The following is a 19,875-nucleotide window of genomic DNA, read 5'->3' as shown; positions in this document are numbered from 1 at the left end:
TAAGCCAAATAACAAATATAATGTGTATGCATATATATTAAATTCTTCTATGCATATATACACACATGTAGTAAGTCCTCAGTTAATGTCATTGATACATTCAAAGCAACTGTGACTTCAAGCAAAATGATGTACTTATTAAGGAAAGCAATTTTACCATAGGTAAATTGAAAAAAAGTGCTAAATTTCTATGTAATAGATAATGTCATTTCGCTTAAAGTTGCAGTTTCCAAGGACCTATCAAGGGTAAGTGAGAACTGATGTGCACAAAACACCAGCACCTCCACTGTCACGTTGGTAAGGCGCCCCCACCGCGTCTGCTCCTAGAGTTCCTGTCTTTACTCTTTCAACAGCGCTGCTTTACTGCTCTGCGTTCCCTCTTCCATATGCAGCACAGAAAATGCTAATGAGAATGGAAATGACTCCATAGCATTTGTAGGGCTGAGCAAAAGTCAATTTCACACTAATGGTGAGATAAACACCAAAACAAATTCCTGGAGAACCAATAATGTGAAGGTGTGTCTTTCTACCATTACATCTCCTATAGTCACACTGTTTCTGTCCCCTCAAAATTTATATTATAACTTTATCAATGGCTGGGTGTAGTGGCCATTGACAAGGTTATAACATAAACAACGCAGTGATGCCAGCCTGCAGTCCACCTTCCAAGGAGAAAGAATACCTCAGAGGAGGAGGCACAAGTTCATGGGGAAGTCGACCTGGGCTAGGGACAGGCCTCTTGTCTCAGCAGCATCAGAGGCCACAGAAACCCATGATGTTGGGTCCCAGGGAAAAAGACCCATTTTGTTGAGGGGTATCTTTCACTACAACTGAGAAAAAGGCATGCTGCAGAGTAAAGTGCTTGCCTGTGCTTCCAGTCCATGGCCAGTCCAGTCCAGGCAATGACTGGTGGCCCCACATCCTGGTTCTTCCTGGACTTGTAACGGGGCTACCGCCACCAACGCAGCCTGCGAAGTGGGCAGTGTGCAGGTGGCGAGGGTTGCCTGGCTGGTCGCTCCGGGGCAATTCTGTTGGATCTCCAGCAGAAGAGGGACCGAAGACAATTGCAGGTGGGCAGGGGCTCGGGACTTGGAGAGGGCTGTGGTGGGGCATGGCCCGCCAAGAACAGGGGGCTGGGAGGAGGCTGTGGAGGGGGGTGACCAGGCAGGAACAGGGGGCTGGGAGGGGAGTGGGGAGGGGGGTTACCAGGCAGGAACAGGGGGCTGGGAGGGGGCTGTGGAGGGGGGTGACCAGGCAGGAACAGAGGGCTGGGAGGGGGCTGTGGAGGGGGGTGACCAGGCAGGAACAGTGGGCTGGGAGGGGGCTGTGGAGGGAGGTGACCAGGCAGGAACAGGGGGCTGGGAGGGGGCTGTGGAGGGAGGGCACCAGGCAGAAACAAGGGCCTGGGAGGGGAGTGGGGAGGGGGGTGACCAGGCAGGAACACGGGGCTGGGAGGGGGCTGTGGAGGGAGGGCACCAGGCAGAAACAAGGGCCTGGGAGGGGAGTGGGGAGGGGGGTGACCAGGCAGGAACACGGGGCTGGGAGGGGGCTGTGGAGGGAGGGCACCAGGCAGGAACAAGGGGCTGGGAGGGGGCTGTGGAGGGAGGTGACCAGGCAGGAACAGGGGGCTGGGAGGAGGCTGTGGAGGGGGGTTACCTGGCAGGAACAGGGGGCTGGGAGGGGGCTGTGGAGGGAGGTGACCAGGCAGAAACCGGGGGCTGGGAGGGGGCTGTGGAGGGAGGTGACCAGGCATGAACAGGGGGCTGGGTGGGGGCTGTGGAGGGGGGTTACCAGGCAGGAACAGGGGGCTGGGAGGGGGTTGTGGACAGAGGTGACCAGGCAAAAACAGGGGGCTGGGAGGGGACTGTGGACGCAGGTGACCAGGCAAAAACAGAGGGCTGGGGTGGGACCGTGCAACAGTGAGTGTGGGCAGGGACCGGGGGCGAGAAAGGGGACATGAAGCGGCAGGGGCAGGCAGGGACCGTGTTCGAGAAGGGGTTGATGACCTAAATAGGTCCAGGGGGCACCAGAGGCGAGGAGGTGGCATGAGTGGGGTCAGGGGAACAGGCTGGGGATAGAGAGGGATGGGTGGGAGACGTGGGACAACTGAAGGGCAGCAGGAGCGGGAGAAACATTGCTTTGCTGAAACAAAGGAGATAAAAAACCAGATGAAATGTTAGATCTACACAAGGCATCACAGAGAGATGAAGGAACATTCAATATATATGGATGAGTGAAATGTTAGTCTAAAACAACTCCATTTTCAAGTCCTCGTGCACAATCTCTGGTGCAGAGCTGAGTGGGCCTCATATAGATGGAGGTTCCCCAAGGGCACTACCACCACCACAGCCACTCTCATCCAGGCCTATCTGCTCAGAGGCACCTTTGGTCTCATCTATGCCTCGGCCACTTCCGAGTGTCATGGACACCTGCCATTTGCTCTTCTTCATTCGATCCATGGCCACCGGCGGGGCTGCCAGCAGCCTCAGAGCCGCGGGGCTGGCGCGATGGCGCCTGGGGCAATGGCCCGGGCTCAGGCCGCTACCTCCTGTTGGCCGCAGGCGCTGGTCCCAGCAGTCCTTGAAGATTGGGTCTGATGGGGAGAGTGACCAGGCTTTGGCCACATCCTAGGGTGAGGTGCAGGCTCCAGTGAGGGTGCACATGCGCAACCATCCCCCACTCCAGATCTCGGCTGAGGACATTAACAAGCGCCTGTCACTACCAGCTGACATCCGGCTGCCTGAGGGTTAGCTTGAGAAGCTGACTCTAAATAGTCCCATTTTTGACAAGCCCCTCAGCTGCTGCGTCCGTCATGTCAGCCTGTCGGAGATTGGCTTTGGAAAACTAGAGACCTACATCAAGCTGGACAAACTGGGCGACAATACCTATGCCACAGTATACAAAGGCAAAAGCAAGCTTACAGACAACCTTGTAGCACTCAAGGAGATCAGACTGGAACACGAAGAGGGGGCACCCTGCACTGCCATCCGGGAAGTGTCTCTGCTCAAGGACTTCAAACATGCCAATATTGTTAGGCTACGTGACATTATCCACACGGAGAAATCCCTCACCCTTGTCTTTGAGTACCTGGACAAGGACCTGAAGCAGTACCTGGATGACTGTGGGAACGTAATCAACATGCACAAGGTGAAACTGTTCCTGTTCCAGCTGCTCCATGGCCTGGCCTACTGCCACGGCAGAAGGTGCTGCACCGAGACCTCAAGCCCCAGAACCTGCTTATCAATGAGAGGGGAGAGCTCAAGCTAGCTGACTTTGGCCTGGCCCGGGCCAAGTCAATCCCAACAAAAACATACTCTAATGAGGTGGTGACACTGTGGTACCGGCCACCTGACATCCTGCTTGGGTCCACAGACTACTCCACTCAGATTGACATGTGGGGTGTGGGCTGCATCTTCTATGAGATGGCCGACCCCTCTTCACGGGCTCCGCAGTGGAAGAACAGCTGCACTTCATCTTCGGCATCTTAGGAACCCCAACTGAGGACACGTGGCCAGGCATCCTGTCCAATGAGGAGTTTAAGACATACAAGTATCCCAAGTACCCAGCCGAGGCCCTTTTAAGCCATGCACCCCGACTTGATAGGGACGGGGCTGACCTCCTCTCTAAGCTGCTACAGTTTGAGGGTCAAAATCGCATCTCTGCAGAGGATGTCATGAAACATCGATTCTTCTTCAGTCTGGGGGAGCGGATCCACAAACTTCCTGGCACTACTTCCATATTTGCACTAAAGGAGATTCAGCTACAAAAGGAGGCCAGCCTTCAGTCTTCATCAATGCCTGACTCAGGCAGGCCAGCTTTCCACGTGGTGGACACCGAGTTCTGAGTTCTAAGCCACAGACCGAGGCCCCAGCAAGCAGCAGCTGGAGGGATGCCATACCCCTTGCAGGGCAGCCCCCAACTGCATCCTCCCTGCTTGCTACCTGCCTACCTGCCTGAGCCATGTTCACCTGCCCACTGGTCCCCTGCTGCCCACCTGAACACCCGACCATTGGCCTGTCAACCCACCCATTGACCTGTCTGCTGGGTGCTAACAAAGCTCTCATCACTCCTTCAAAAAAAAAAAATAATAATAAAACAACTCCATTATTTATCATTCCAATTACATGACATTCTGGAAACGCAAAAATATAAAAACAGCGCAAATCTCAATAGTTGCCAGGGTTTGTGGACCAACAAAGGGTAAGGGGCCTTTGAGGGCAGGGAGAGGGCACCGCATGAGGACACAATGGGCAACAGGGCTTTGAAGGTGTCACAACTGACAGAAATGCCCAGTAGAAAGAGTGAACCTGAATGGAAATGATTAACTTTAGAGAATCAGATGTCAAGTTTTAGATTAATTGTAACAAATGTATCCCAGTAAGTGAAGATGTCATTGATCATTCCCAATAGGACATGGGGGAGAGAGGAAAGATTGATAAGGGAACATGGATCCATTTTTATGTCAACCCCAAACTCTTCTAGATGAGATGATGCCTTTATTAAAAATCATCATTTAGCACCATTCTTTCAGGCAGATATTTTCAGGGGTCAGGGCAGGACAGGGTCTCACTCTGCCTCCCTGGATTGAAAGCTAGAGTGTGGGTGGTGTCATCATAGCTCACTGCAACCTCAAAGTCCTGGGGTCCAGTGATCCTCCTGCCTCAGCCTCCCAAAGGGCAAGGATGACAGGCCTCACCCACCAAGCATGGTCCAGTGAGATGTTTTTATGCCAATGGTCAATAACCAGGTAGTATCTAGACATGAGCTTCAATTATTATCTGCCATCGAATGTGAACCAATCTTGACTTGAAAATGTATATTGAATTCTGTGGTTGCAGCAGCACTTATGACTTGGAAAATTAAAATATTGCTGCATGAAAAACACAGCTTACACTCTTCATAGGTTTGTATTACATCTGGGACACCAAGTAATACCCAGTCACTATTCTAAATAAACTTCATGGTCACGGTAAGTTTTTCAGGTGACCAAAACTGATGCAGTACAATGCTCTGCTCTTGGGGGTGGCGTGGGAGTCAGTGCTGTCAGCAAAGAACATGGTTAGTGCCTTCCCAATAGGGATGACTTTAAGCATCTTCCTGACAGAAGTCCAGAGAGAACTAGTAAAATTGGATTCTGAGTTTGAACATCTGATCCCATTGTTTACTGAGTTCCAAGCAGAGCCATCTGATGAAAGCTGGGTTTCAGGGAGATCGTGGGGTTCGGGAGCCTGTGTGGGCCAAGCCTTCATGAAGATGAGACCACAGAGAAAGGCAGCAGAGCAGAGAGACAGAGAGCAGGGCGCTGGTGGTGCAGAGTTAGGGACGGGGTCCAAGCCCATTGACAGGCACCTACACCTGAGGTCATGAGGTCCCTCTGTCCTCAGTTCTCTGCACTGTCATATGACTATGGTAATAGGCTTATTTGTTGTTACGACATGAGGCAGCTGAAATGACTCAATCCAGGTGAATCGTGAGGAAGAGGACTGGTCCGTTAGTTGTCTTCTGTGTTTCCTAAATGGCAGGGGGAACAAACTGGACACCAGGTAGTGTGCTCACACCACTGCAGGGCAGTGAGGGTGGAGGGTGATTTCTCATCCCTTCTGTGGGTATGATGCTCTGCAGCTGTCAGGGAACATCTGGCATTATGGCCTGTGATCCCCACATCAGACCGTGGGTGGGCAGAGCAGGTGCTGTACCTCCTGTTCTCTACTGAGTGGTTGTGACATTGAGGGAAGCTAAGTGGCTTTTAGCATCACATCATGAAAGAGTGATGGATCTGGCATGGGATGCGTACCTGGTCCCATGGGAGGCGCAGACCTCTGATGACTGGGACCTCTCCACCATATCCTGGACTCCTGATTCAAGAGCTCCCCTGACTCTTTCTCCAACATTCCTACCCATTGTTCAAGGGGAATCCAAGTTGATGCCCCGGAGGACATGCCTGGATAAGGAGGTTGCCCTGATCATGACACATCCTCTCTCCTCTGCCATACACATCTTCCGTCCCTAATGTGGCCCTGTTTCCATTGAAGGAAATCCTCTTAGGGTCTTGGCATCACATCTGTGGCCTTTCTCCCCCAGTACGTCATGCTGTGAGCTGCCCCTCATGTGACCACACTGAATGACCAGTGTCTGCTTCTCCCCCAAGTGTGCTCAGAATGTAGGACATTGTGAAAAGCTGCCTCATAATGTTTTCACAAACAATAACCTTTCCTACCACTCATTAAACCCGAGTTAGCAGGCATCACTGGAAGAGTAGCCATCTGGGCTGGTGCTTTGGTAGTTTATTGAGGTAAACTAGTAGTCTCCTTGTCTACTTATCTGACCAGCCTCTACAGAATTAAAGTCAATGTGCGTTTTGTTTTATATAGTGACACCAGGGAGCACACACTGAGATTTTTTGTTTTTTTAAATTTACATATGAACAGAAATGACGTGCCAAAAGTTGACTGAACTCAGCACACATTTCAGGAAAAAGAAAAGACGTGTGAAACATAGAGTTTAACATGTGAAAACCCACAAAGTCACCTCCTGATTTCTGGATTTCCTTCAAATTTTTAAAATGAATGGTTTTAGCAGGTACTCAGTTAAGTTAAAATGACATGGAAATAGATGTTCCCATATTTTCCAATTTAGGGGACATCTAATTGAGCAATGTTTGAGGATCACAGGACATAAGAAAAAAGAATATATTTTTGAAAGGAGGAGATAAACTGTAGGGCAACCTGCTTGACAGGACTATCAACTATAAATTAGGGAATCAAACAAAACCAGAAACACATTATAACCACCCATGGGAAAATGCAGAGGATAATTTTTTAAGTAAAATATTGTGAGAAATACTGTAGTCACTGTGAAGGAGCAGGGCCTCCCACAGGTCAGTATGAACATACCTTTGAATCGGCTTTTCAGGTTTCCCATGTTGAATGGCAAGTGGCAGCAGGAGGGGCCAAGATATATACTCTCACGTCACCATGGTGATGGGCGTCACAGAACCTTCCCAGTGAAGGCACAATCCACACTGTGAGGTCCAACTGCTGCTCTGCAGGCAAGTGGTCTTTCAGTGTGCAAAAGTGTCATCGAAGTTGAAGTAGATTATCTGAAAAACTAAACCCAATTCCCCACATTGTATTCTCTGTTTCTTAAAATAAGTCATAGCAGAGACACGGTGTACCCCCAAATAGAGTCCACAGTGAGGATTTGAAATGAAAAAGATACAAAACTGACGTGTTGACAACAAGCAGAGGTTCCATTCTTGATTTGAAACACATCCCTGGACATTTCTACTGTTCCTGCAGCATCAAATAGTTCTAGAATCAAGAAGGCCATATTGTTCAGGATTAGATAAAATACAGTAGTTACAGATATTTAATTATAAAATGTCATAGTTAAGAATATACTTACCAAACCGCACTTTCATCATATTTACACGTATTACTGTGTCCTTAGTTCTAGCTCAAGCTCTGTAAATTCAAGGAGGAATTTCCCTTTCCAAGTGTATGTAAATAGCTGGGTGTTCATTGAGTAATTTAGTGGGGGTGAGAGGGGCCATATGTTCACCAGAGCATCTTCTGGAGAGTGAAAAGTCTCAATGGATGCATGCCTGTATTGCCAGCTACTTTGTGGTTTTTCTTTTTTTCTTTTTTTTTGAGACAGTCTTCCTTTGTCACTCACAGTAGGGTGCAGTAGTGTCATAGCTCACAGCAATGTAAAACTCTTGGGCTCAAGTGATTCTCTTGCCTCAGCCTCCCAAGTAGCTGGGACTACAGGTGCCCTCCACAATGCCTGGCCATTTGTAGAGAGGGCGTCTCACTCTGTCTCTGGCTGATCTTGAACTCCTGAGGTCAGTCAGTCCACTCACCTCATTCTTCCAGAGCGCTGAGATTACAGGCATGAGCCACAGCGTCCAGGAAAAACCTATTATTTGTAAAGCCTTTTAAGTGCTATGCATTAAAATATACTCACCTGAGGCCTCGCCCGTGGCTCAAAAGGGTAGGGTGCCGGCCCCATATGCTGGAGGTGGCGGGTTCAAAACCAGCCCCAGCCAAAAACTGCAAAGAAAAAAAAAATTCTTACCTGAGGTTCTTTATTATTGATTACAGTGTATTTTCTGTGAAATTGTATTTTCATACACCATGTGCCAGTGATTGAAAATATCTGCTCTCTATAGATACATAGGGATCATAGGTCATAGTTGAACCTTCTAGTTATCTAGAAAAACATTCTTTTTTAATGTCATATTAATTTCCATACAGAATTTCACAAGCTAAAGTTTCTAATATTCTTGTTTTATAACACCCTATGACTGTTTCTTGGTAGGCCAGTTACCTTAACATCAGTTTATTGTGTGTTTGGTTTGTCTACGTCTTATATTCTTAGATAAGAGTTTGTAGCTCTATATATACACTTTAAGTCAAGGTGAGGTTCAATCAAAATATTAGGCATATGTATATCACTAATAATATATGTATGTGTTTTTCTTAACAGACTTTCTTTATGATTATCTTATATATTTATTTTCTTGTTTAGTTTTTTTTTTTTTTTTCTTTTCTGAGGCAGAGTCTCACATCGTCACCTTTGGTAGAGTGTCGTGTACTTATAGCTCACAGCAACTTCAAAGTCTTGGGCTCAGGCTATTGTCTTGTCTCAGTTGCCGGGACTACAGGCACCCGTTACAATGTCCAGCTATGTTTTAGAGATGGGGTCCTGCACTTGCTCAGGCTGGTCTTGAACCTGTGAGCTCAGGCAATCCACCTGCCTAGGCCTCCCAGACTACTGGGATTACAGGCATGAGCCACTGAGCCCCAGCTCTTCCTTAGTTTTTAATGTTTGTTTTATCTTATCTAGTTGAATGATCATAAAAATAGTCTTAATTTCGCCATGTGCTCAATGATGGATCTATGTTTTTATGTGTGTGAGAGAAACACTTGTTATTTGAAGGTAATTTTTGAAAAGATTTATTGACTGTCTCTTTTTGTTATCTGTTTAAAATTGTATTATTAAAAGAACACATAACAAAAGGTATTATCATGCTGGATGATTCACACCTGGAATCCTACCTAGCACTCTGGGAGGCTGAGGTGGATGGATTGCTTGAGCTCAGGAGTTCAAGACCAGCCTGAGCAAGAGGGAGAGAGAGACCCTAGCCAGCTGTGGTGGTTCACACCTAGAGTCCCAGCTACTCAGAAGACAGGCAACAGGATTTCTTTCTTTCTTTTTTTTTTTTTTTTTTAATTTCTGATCAATGTGTGGTACAATTAGGTTACAATGTTTGCATTTTCAATAAGGACTCACAAGAGAGTCCTTATTGTGATTGTGTCCCACACTAAGGAGTCATGCCTTCTACCATTAAATTGTGCCCATTTAGTGGGAGCACACTAATCCCCGCTTCCAAAGAGGATCTCTTGACCCCAAGAGTTTGAGGCTGCTGTGGGCAATTATGATGCCGTGTCACTCTACCCTACAGAGTGAATCTGTGTCTCACAACAAAACACAGCCAAAAGTATTCCTAAAAATACTTTTTTTCAATGTTGAATTTTTTCTTTATTAAAATGAACTTTTATCTTATAAAAAAAATACCTTTTTTTTTTTTTTGAGACAGTCTCACTTTGTCCACCTTGGCTCAGTAGAGTGCTATGGTATCATAGTTCACAGCAACCTCATACTCTTGAGCTCAAACAGTTTTCTTGCCTCATCCTCCCAAGTAGCGGGGACTACAGGCAAACAACACAATGACCAGCTATTTTTAGACATTAGGTCTCGCTCTGACTCAGACTGGTCTCAAACCTGTGAGCTCAGGCTATCCACCCACCTCGGCCTCCCAGAGTGCTAGGATTACAGGAGTGAGCCACCGCACCTGACCTTAAAAATCTTTTGAAGTTTAGATTTCAGTAGTGTTAAGTATGTTTGTTACTTACTGTTATACAGTTCTCTAGAACTTTGAAATCATTCAGATCTACCACGCAATACCCCCTAAGTAGAAACTCCTTTTACCCTCTCTTCAACCCTTGAGTAACACCCTTGACAAACACCATTCTATTTTCTCTTTCTATGAGTTTGACTACTTAAGATAGTTTATATAAGTGAAATTAATGTAATATGCATCATTTTGTTGCCAGCGTATTTCAGTTAACATAATATTCTGAAGGTTTGCTCTTATCATACATTATGATGAGGCCTGCTTTCATATTTAATGGAAGACAGAGCCTCAAATAAGAAAACAAAATTTTTTAAGGTGGCAAACCCAGGGAGGGGCAGGACTGGTTGGAAAACAGACATGTCTGACTCCAGTGTCAATAAGGGCATCCTAACATTGGGAACATTCTCCACCCCTGTTCTGCTCAGTGAAGTGCTGGGTGACTACCCTCCCAGGACACACTGCACTGTGCCTAAAGTGCATTTTTGCATTGTATGTTTTTACACCACCTTCTAGGTGGGTTTTCCTTGTCCTTTTAGAAAGTATTTTTTTTTCCTTTACAAGTGTGAGGAATTCCAGAGGGCAAGACTCATTTCTGCCTTTCCTCCTCAATACTAGCATCCAAATAAGGGAGGGAATGAACATCTTAACAAGCAAAGAGGTTAGCTTTTTTAGGTGAAGGGATACCAGAGGACTACTCTCTGCCCCAGGGCACGTAGCTACTCTCAAGAGAGACTTCACCTCTAGCATCTCAGGCTGTTCTCTAGCAGATGGCTCAGGGACACGTCTGCTAGATGGCTGCTGTAGGCATCTTGGTTAATTCTAGACAGTTATGAAATACAGAGCCATGAAAATACAGGATGGTGGCTGAGAACACATCACACTGCAAAGTTTCCAAAAGGGAATTATAGACAAAAATCCTATAAGTAAACCTTTCAATGGTTCCATTTTGTGAAGGAAGTTTGAAGTCTTTTGTGAGTGGAAGGGAAAGAACCTGGATAGAACTCCACATGTGGCTTAGGGCCTAATCACGTAGAAGTGATTTAGGGCCGAGCTTCGTGGGGCAGGCCTGCAGGCAGAGACCTGTATAGCTCAGCTGTTTCCAGAAGACTCCCTAAAGGTGATTGACTGCCTCCAGATGGTCCATTAAAGGTCCAGCATTCAAACATCTTATTTCCGCAGAACCTTGCTTTGTGGTTTTGTTTTTGATTACTTAGCATAAAAATAGCTTTAGATAATGTTAGTGAAGTGTTTATCAGTTAATCCAGTTAATCTGTAGGCCACTAGGTGTCAGGCAGTAAGAGGCCTGGGGCCAAGTTTTAAGCCACATGTTTATTGATTAAGTTATGTGCCTATATAAGCCTTGCTGGAAGAAATAAAATCGCTGTTTGCCTGAGCGAGCTTTCAGGCTTTCTTATTCTCCAACATTTAATTGCAAGCTTAATCTCTGTGGCATCGCCCATGCAACAATCATTCACACAACAGAATTTGAATTCAAAGACATTCTGTACCTGGGAAAAATAAAAGTGGAAGCAGTACAAAAATATTTTTATGGCAGAGTGTCAGGGCATTATTCTCTGTTTTCCTCTTAAGGGAAATGTTCATAGTAGGAAAATATCATTTGAACACACTGACTGCTACACTTGGAAAAAAAATTCCTTGGGGCCATGATGTGTTATTAGATGAAGAAATGTGTGAGTTATATATGCTTCACAAGGCCCCAGGCTCATAACTAGCATATGCTAAATGCGAGTCACACAGTAGTTAATGTGTTACAAATGCCTTTCATGGGGGGCTGTGCATGATGGTGGGTGGGACGGACCTTTAGTGGAGCTGTCCTAGAGCAAAGGGGCAAAAGGAGAGGGCTGGATCAGTCCGAGTGTGGCATATCGAGAACAGTGGTGGCTGGGAGTGTGCAGCGTGGAAGCAGACAGCAGGATTTGGCCGAGGTGTAGAGAACTATCACATCTGGGCAAGGTTTGGCAGGTTACCCCCGTGCTGCAGTGGCTCTGGGTGGGCAGACACCCGGGGTTATGATGGTGCAGGGAGGATGTGGCCTGATCCAGAGGATAATTTCTGCGTTCCTTTTGTGAGACTAAATACTACTTCTAAGAGCAGAATTTGGTGGCCAGATTAGATTGCTGGCTTGATCCGCTCTGAGGAGGGTCACAACCTGTGGATCATACTCAGGGGAGGGGTTCCCAGAAAGAGGAGAGCCACAGAAGCGAGTGCGAGCTGACATGTTGCTGGGCGCCTATCTGGAGGTGAACATGTGCCCTTATCAGGCTCCGGGATTCTGAAAGGAATGAAGTAGGCACTCCCGAGTGGAATTTGGGGGCCAATTTGGGGTGCTGCCTGGTGCAGCCTCACTGGGGTTTGGCAGTGGGGGAGACATCTGTAAGGGGAGACAGTTTCCTATCAGGGTCATACCATTGTTGGAAACACTGTGCCATGGTGCTGGCGGGCTTCTTGCTGGGGACATAGGGCAAGGTGGACAGCATCCTGCCTACAGGAGTGATCCTTCACTCGGGACAGGCACAGGGACCCCAGCTCCCCATGTAGAGGATTGCAGAGGCCTGTTGCCGAGGAACTGTTCAGAACTGTGGAATCCCAGATCTGTGGGAGCTAAGTGCTGAGATGGACGGGAAACCACCAGGAACAAATAAGCTGGCATACTGTTCTAAGTCTGGGAACCAGAGAGAGGTTAATACCTGTGTTGTTTGTCCCCCGAATTCAGAGCGCCACTTGTTGTTCAGGAACTGTATTACAGCATAGATATACTACCGAAATCTAATCCCTATGTCTTGTATATAATTTTTTTTTCTTTTGGTTGCTGTTGCTGTTTTCTTTTTCCTTTTTTTTTTCTTCTCTTTTGTCTTTAATTTAGCTTCCTCAATCGGTTGCTGAGAGTGCTTATATCAGGATATCTGAGGTTTTTTTTAATTTTAGTTTTTTTTTCTTTTCTAATATTTTGTTTCAATGCATGTTGCTTTTTAAGGTTGAATTTTTCTCTTGGATCCCATTTTTTACATTCAACAAGAGCAAGGACATCTATATTCTTTTAATTTTTTCTTTTGTTTTTGGCTTTGGTTGCAGAATTTTAGCTTGAACTATTCCCTCACCCAAGTACACCCCACAGCATTCTCCCAGTTGATAGAGTCCCTTCTACTCACTCCATCTCTCCCACATAAAGTACTTCAGCATCAGCCAAGATATGAACCCCCACCCCGTTTCTAGTCTTGTGTTTCTCTTTTTCTTGGATTGTTGCCTTTCTGTTTTCTTTCCTTATCCCTCCTCCCTCCTTCCCCTTAATTTGATCCAATGGCCCATTTAATTTTCCTTGATCTATGCATATATATATATATAGTCTTCTCTTTTTTCTTTCTTCTTTCTCTTTTCACCCTTTCCTTGCTGAGAGCAAGTGGGACACGGTGGTGGCCTAGGAGGTTGACCATAGCAGGAACCTGGCTCAAAGAAGCCAGAAGAACTTTCTAATCTTGGCCTAGGAATAAAGTAGTAGGAAGATCACATTACAGATCTTTTCTACTTTTTTCTTTCTTTTTTTTCTTTACTTTCTTTTTTATCTATTACTTCTTGGGTTTTTTGTTTGCTTTTCTTCTTCTCTTTTTATTTATTTATTTAGGAAAGGAAGAGTCTGACTGTGGTCAGAAAAGTAAGGTGGGCCTATCTTTGAGAAACCCACCAGCTCAGCTCGTCACAACCCTCAAGCTATAGGAGTGGCCATAGGCCAGAGCTGAACAACAACATCTCTTCCATCATTCTCATCCTCCCTTCCTGTTCTCACCTGCTCCTCAATTTTCTTCTATTAGCCCCCCTTCTCCCTTGTTTTTACCTTTCTTTTTCTTCCTTTTGCTTTTCTCCTACACTTACCCCTTTTTATTTTTTATTTCTTTTTCTCTTCTTCTTTTTCTCAGTTCTCTTTGCTTGCTGTACCCTTCTCTGCCTTCTTACCCTACACCAAGAGGCCTCTTCCTCACCTAAACTCTGAGACAAGGTAACTTGAAGCAAAGGAAGAATTGTGAAGGAGAAAGGTGCACAAAGAAGTGAACAAGAAGAAAGCACACATGAGGAGGAACCAACAGAAAAACTCAGGCACCACAAATAACCAAATTAGAGCAACTCCTCCAAGGGAACATGAGGCAATTTATAAAGAAGTCTCTTCCTGTAAAGAATTCATGGATTCAACAAAAAGAGAATTTAAATAAGATTGATTAAGATAATAAAGGGATTGGAAGAGAAAATGGAAGTACAGAACCAAAAGTCAGACGAGAAATATGTAGACTATAGAAAAGGGAGGGGGGGGAAAGTAAGAGCAGAGAGAGGGAAGGAGGTGGGGTGGGGTCTTGGTGTGTGACACACCATTTGGGAGCAAGACACAATTGTAAGAGGGACTTTACATAACAAATGCAATCAATGTAGCCTGGTTTCTTATACCCTCAATGAATCCCCAACAATTAAAAAAAAAAAAGAAGAATATAGAAAAGACATGGATAAGCTTAAAGAAATGAAGGAATCTAAACTCACTCAGAAATTTTTGATCAATTTCCAACTTTCACACTGGCGAAAGGATTAAAAATGTTCACTGGACTTTTGAAAAACTCAGTACCCAAATTCTGCAAGGCTTATCAATATTCTCAATTAATGTGAAGGGTTTAAATTATCCTCTAAAGAGGCACAAGTTGACTGGATACAAAAACTCAGGCCAGATATCTGCTGCATACAAGAATCCCACCTTACCTTAAAAGATAAATATAGACCAGGCGTCCTCAAACTTTTTAAACAGGGGGCCAGTTTACTGTCCCTCAGACTGTTAGATGGCCGGACTATAGTTTAAAAAAAAAAAAAAAACTATGAACAAATTCCTATGCACACTGCACATATCTTATTTTGAAGTAAAAAAAAAAAAAATGGGAACAAATACAATCACACTGCCTCATGTGGCCCACGGGTGGCAGTTTGAGGACCCCTGAACTAGAGTTTAGGAAACACTATTCTAGAAAAAGAAAGATTTTGACATAAAAAAATCTAGGAGTTAGCAAAGGCCTTTTAAAACACTTTTGTAAAATCAGGAACCCTGAAGGGTCACATTGCCCCAAGTGAGAATTTCATAGATGGTGCCCACGGCCCAGTCCTTCCCATCCCCTACTTACAATAAAGCACATTTGAAAAAAAGTCATTACAAACAGAATCATTACAGAGATAAATTTAAATGTTCTCAAATTTATTTTTTTTAATTCTGCTTTTCTTAATGATACATAATAGATGGGCATTTTCCAGGGCACATGTAGCTTTACACATTCATATAATTTGTAAAGATAAAATGAAGATAACTGAGACACCCATCACCTTAAATATTTGTACTTTTCCTTGTTTACTATTTGATTCCAAATGTCTATGTCTCTATTTTTGTGCCAGTACCACGTTGTCTTGATCACTATGGCCTTGTAATACAGCCTAAAATCCAGTACGGTGATACCCCCGGCTGTTTTTATTACTAAGAACTGCCTTAGCTATATGAGGTTTTTTTCTGGTTCCATACAAAATGCAGAATCATTTTTTGCAAGTCTTGAAAATAAGATGTTGGTATTTTAATAGGGATGGCGTTGAATTGGTAAATTGCTCTGGGAAGTATAGACATTTTAACAATGTTGATTATTTTTCCCAGCCATGAACATGGTATGTTCTTCCATTTGTTAAGGTCCTCTGCTATTTCCTTTCTTAAGTTTACATAATTTTCTTTATAGAGGTCCTTCACCTCTTTTGTTAGGCATATTCCTAAGTATTTCATTTTCTTTGGGGCTATGGTGAAGGGAGTTGTGTCTTTAATTAACATTGAAATCAACAACTTACAGCCACCTAATCTTTAATAAACCAAAGAAGAGTGTCCACGGGGGGGAAAGATTCTCCCTATTCAATAATTGGTGCTGGGAGAATCGGATATCCACATGTAAAAGACTGAAACTGGACCCACACTTTCTCCACTCACAGAAATTGACTCAAGATGGAGAAAGGACTTAAATTTAAGGCAGGAAACAATAAAAATCTTCAAAGAAAGAATAGGAAAAACACCGGAAGATATTGGCCTGGGGAAAGATTTTATGAGGAAGACTGCCATGGCAATAGCAACAACTGCAATAATAAACAAATGGAATTTAATTAAATTGTAAAGTTTCTGTACAGCCAAGGAGAGTTTCTGTACAACCAAGCAAATAGACAACCTACCCAATGGGAAAGAATATTTGCATATTTTGAATCAGGCAAATACTTAATAACCTGGAGCTCTACAGAACTTCAGTTAATTCACAAGAAAAAAACCAACAATCCCATACATCAATGGGGAAGAGAGATGAATAGAATCTTCTCCAAAGATGACAGATGAATGGCCAGCAATCATATGAAAAAATGCTCACCATCTCTAATTATTAGAGAAATGCAGATTAAAACCACCCTGAGATATCATTTAACCCCAGCGAGAATGGCCTATATCACAAAATCTCAAAACTGCAGATGCTGGTGCAGTCGCCGAGAGAAAGGAACACTTTTACACTGCTGGTGGGACTGCAAACTAATACAACCTTTTTGGAAGGAAGTATGGAGAAACCTCAAAGAACTCAACCTAGACCTCTCGTTTGATCTTGCAATCCCATTCCTGGGCATCTATCCAGAAGGAAAAAAAACTTTTATTATAAAGACACTTGTACTAGGCTGTTTACCGCAGCCAAATTCACAATCGCCAAAATGTGGAAACAACCTAAATGTCCTTCAACCCAGGAATGGATTGGCAAGCTGTGGTATATGTATACAATTGAATATTATTCAGGCATAAAAAATGGAGATTTTTCAGCATTTGTACTAACCTGGATGGAGGTGGAACACATTATTCTTAGTGAAGCATCACAGGAGTGGAGAAGTATGAATCCTATGTACTCAATTTTGATTTGAAGACAATTAATGACAATGGTGGGACATGAGGGAAGGGGAGAGCAGACAGAGAAGGAGGAAAGGGCTGAGGGAGAGGAAAAGAAAAAAAAGAACAATAAAAGAAAAGTAAATAGTGACTAATTTTCACATAAATTGGTTTTAATTTTGATCCAAGTATATTACTTAAACATTAATTCTTAACTCAACATGTTAATATGTTTAGGATATTGTATCCTCATTTTTAAGTGACATATGTTTGTAATTTCTCCTTATAATAATATATTTTCTCCAACTTTAATATCCAGTGTACCTATATCAAGTAGAATGATTTTGATGTATTTCTTCTTTTTTCTATTGTCTGTAAGATTTAGCATGAGCTGTTTTTTGAAGTTATTTTTTACTTTTATTTAGAAATATTAGTTGTCTAATTTTTGATACAAAAAATAAGAAGTTAACTGATGACTCATACTGAATCTCAGAGTCAAAGCATTCTATAATAGACATACTCTTATTTGACAATGTGAATGTTACTTTCCTTGCATTATTATTATTACTGCTCAATATTTCAATGAAGCAATTGTCTGATTCCTTTTCTGAATGTATTTATGTTCCTTCGTTCTTTACAAGGTTTTTGTTTCTAATCCTTATCTTAAACATTGTTATTTTTATTAAATTTTAAGTCTTTTTAATTTTGTGAAGGCAAAAGAAAAATGGAAACCTAATTAACACAAGTATATGTAAAAATAAAAATTTTTAAAAAGCCTAAAAAAATTGTATTTTTTTATGCTATAAACATTTGAATTATTCTTGTCTAGCAATTTTGTAATGTACAATAGATTATCATAACCTATAATCATGTTACTGATCTACCAAATACTAGGTTTATTTCTTCTATCAAACTATATATTTGTACCCATTAATCAACTTCTCTTAAAAACACCCCTTCCCTCTACCCTCTGGTAGCCACCAATCTACCCACTATTTTCATAAGATCCACTTTTATATCTTCTGCCTATAAGCAAAACATGTGATATTTGTCTTTCTGTGATTGGACTATTTCAGTGAACATCATTATGTTCAGTTCCATGCTTGTTGCTGCAAATAACAAGATTTCGTTGTTTTTTATGGCTGGATAGTATTCCATTGTGTTTATATGCCACATTTCCTTTATCAATCCATCTATTCATCAATCGATTCCATATTTTGGGTATTGGGAATAGTGCTGCAAAGAACATGGAAGTGAAAGTATCTCTTCCATATATTGATTTTTCTTTTGAATAGATACCCAGTAGTGGGATTGCTGGATAATATGGTAGTTTGATTTTTATTTTCTTGAGGAACCTCCATACCATTTTCCATGGTGGCTGTGCTAATTTAAAATCCCACCAACTACTTTTGAGGGTTTCCCTTCCTCCACATCCTCACCAGCATCCATTACTCTCTTTTTGATAAAAGCCATTTTTAACTGGAGTGAGATGATACATCATTATTGTTTTTACTGGCATTTCTCTAATGATTAGTGATGTTAAGCATGTTTTCCAGTACCTGTTGCCCATCAGTATGTCTTCTTTTGAGAAACATCTATTCAGATCTTTTGATCACTTTTTAATCACATTATTTGTTTTTTTGCTGTTGAGTTGTTTGGGCTCCTTATATACTCTGGTTATTAATTCCTTGTCAGATGAATAATTTGCTAAAAAGCTCTACACAGCAAAGTAAATAATCAATGAAGTGACAAAGACACCCCACAAAACATTTGCAAATTATTCATCTGACAAGAGATTAATAACCAGAATATATAAGTTTCCAATTTGTTGGCATATAGTTGTACATAATAGTTTCTAATTATTCTTCATATGTTTGTAGCCTCAATTATTATCTTTCCTTTTTCATTTTATTTATTTTAGTCTTCTCTCTTTTTACTTAGAGTAGACTTGCTGATTTTCTTTATCTTTTTTAAAAACCAACATTTTATTTTGTTGATCTTTTGTATTCTTTCTTAGTCTTGATCTGAGCTTCTTTCCTTCTACTAATTATGAATTTAGTTAATTCTTCCTTTTCTAATTTCTTGAGGTGCCTCATTAGATGGTTTATTTGAAGTATTTGTACTTTTTTGATATAAGCATTTACTGCTATGAACTTCCTTCCCTCTTAATACTGCTTTTTCTATAGTCCACGTTTGGTATGTTATACAGTATTTCCATTTTTGCTTATTTTGATAAATTTTCTTTTTAATTTCTTCATTGACCCATTGGTCACTCAGGAGGATTTTGCTTAATTTCCATGTGTTGGTCTAGTTTCCAAGATTCTTCTTGTTACTGATTTCCAGTTTTATTATATTGTGGTCAGAAAAGATACTTGATATGATTGATGATTTTTTAAATTTGTTGAAACTTGTTTTGTGACCTAAGATGTGTCTATTCTGGATAAGGTCCCATGTGGTGATGGAAAAAATGTATATTCTGCAACAGTTGGACAAAATATCCTGTGAATGTCAGTTAGGGCTATTTAACACCAATGTCTTTGTGTTGATTTCATGTCTGGATAATCTGTTCATTACAGACAGTGGAACACTGAAGTTCCTTACTGGTATTGTATTGCAATCTGTCTATCCCTTTACATCTATTAATGTTTGCTTTATATGCTTGCAAGCTCCATAGATATTTAAATGATATACATGTATGTATCCTCTTGCTGAATTAATCCCCTTATCATTACATAGTAACCTTATTGCCTCTTTTTGTAGTCTTTAATTTTCAGTCTATTTTATCTGACAAATACAGGTACTCCTGCTATTTTTTTGGTCATCAGTTGCATAGAATATATTTTTCAACACATTCACTTTAAGTCAATGTGTGTTTTTATAGGTGAAGTGTATTTCTTGTAGGCAGTATATAGTTGGATCTAGGATCTGCTACTGCCATTTTGTTGTTGGGTTTCTACTTGTTTTGTAATTCCTCCCTTCCTTTCTTACTGTCTCCCTTTCTGGTTAGCGGTTTTCTCTAGTAGTGTGTTTT

General features: G+C 42.5%; 1 protein-coding gene and 1 pseudogene across 1 annotated transcript in view; one reads left to right on the top strand and one right to left on the bottom strand.

Annotated features, from left to right (window-relative positions):
- The window catches only part of LOC128588734 (tripartite motif-containing protein 43-like), a gene marked incomplete at its 3' end in the record, with an annotated part of 421,410 nt that overhangs the window by 26,108 nt on the left and 375,427 nt on the right, over positions 1 to 19,875 (bottom strand). The gene's annotated exons all lie outside the window — the stretch shown is intronic.
- Positions 2,458 to 3,854, top strand: LOC128587694 (cyclin-dependent kinase 16-like; annotated as a pseudogene).

This window comes from Nycticebus coucang, chromosome 6 (assembly GCF_027406575.1).
Source record: "Nycticebus coucang isolate mNycCou1 chromosome 6, mNycCou1.pri, whole genome shotgun sequence".
NCBI classification, from domain to species: Eukaryota; Metazoa; Chordata; class Mammalia; order Primates; family Lorisidae; genus Nycticebus; species Nycticebus coucang.
Note: the sequence above shows the minus strand (reverse complement) of the source record. Positions and strands in the feature narration are given on the sequence as shown.